Here is a 1,265-nt window from a genome sequence, read left to right on the forward strand (position 1 = left end):
AGGAATCTGTTTATTCCAACGTCGTGTTGTTGATTGTCCCGACTGTTCTACCCCCCCTCAGTCATTCTGAGAACATGGAGAACTCGCATATTATTAAAATGTTATATGCAAGTCATTATTTTATTTAATTTCTGTAACCTAAACACAGCAAAATAACAACAACAACAATAATAATAATAAAAGTTGCCTGTAGATATTTAACATTGTATTTTTAACATGCATTTAATAAATGACCAAGAAAAGAAGCAAAGAAACACTCATTTAATTATTGGTCAATTATAGAATGATGATGAAATGGTTGTGTAAAGACGTGTGTGTGTCAACCTGAATACACTGAAAGGGAAGATGTGTGTGTGTGTGTGTGTGTTTTTTTTTTTTTTTACTAGAACAATTCTCATAATTTCAATATTTGATCTGGAAATAACACACAGTCTGTGATCTAATTATTCTGGAGCATCTTCTAAATGATACGTTCCGTTAAACTAGAAAAAAACTAGAACGTTGATCTTTTCATGATAATCAGTTGACTGCTGTGACTGTAAACAATCTGGCCTCCTCGTCCTGAATCCGCCTGCAGGAGTGTTTACCTCGTCATCTTTTCCACAGACGGAGTCTAATTACCAGCAAATTTAGAGTTGAAGCGAAGGTTAAACCAGCGTCAACTATTTCGTGCGTTTCCAGCATCCCGGACGATTTTCTCACCGCAGGCTGGATCCCGTTACAGACCGGCCACAGCGCCTCCACAACACACACACACACACACACAATTATTTCACAACTGCTAAAATGCACTCTAAATGATAAATAAATCTACGTCATATTTCACTTTAACTGCTATTAGAAGAAAAAAAGAATAAAAGTCCATCGACATTTATGCTAATTAAAAAAATATTTAAAAAAAAACGTGAAAATTTCTTGAAGAAAATCTTGACTGCGTTTGTATTTCAGTTAAAAGGGCATAAATATATTAAAAAATAATATTCACTAAGATGTTCTTACATAGCCTACCTTTTTCCTCCCGTGAGAGACGACACGGAAACGCGCGACTTCAGGCCATTTTTCTGTCACTTTGGTCAAGAGGTGAACATTTCACCAACCAATCCCCGTTCGGCCTGGATCCCGTCTCTCTGAAGATTAGCCAATAGACATGCGACGGATGGAGAGGGTTGTCCAATCATAGCGCAGCTGGCTCGCAGGAGGCGGGTCTCCGCGGCTGGAGCAGATGTGGTTGAAGAGGCGCCGTTATTTAGAAATCCAGTACGGAT

This window comes from Melanotaenia boesemani, chromosome 6 (genome assembly GCF_017639745.1).
Source record: "Melanotaenia boesemani isolate fMelBoe1 chromosome 6, fMelBoe1.pri, whole genome shotgun sequence".
NCBI classification, from domain to species: Eukaryota; Metazoa; Chordata; class Actinopteri; order Atheriniformes; family Melanotaeniidae; genus Melanotaenia; species Melanotaenia boesemani.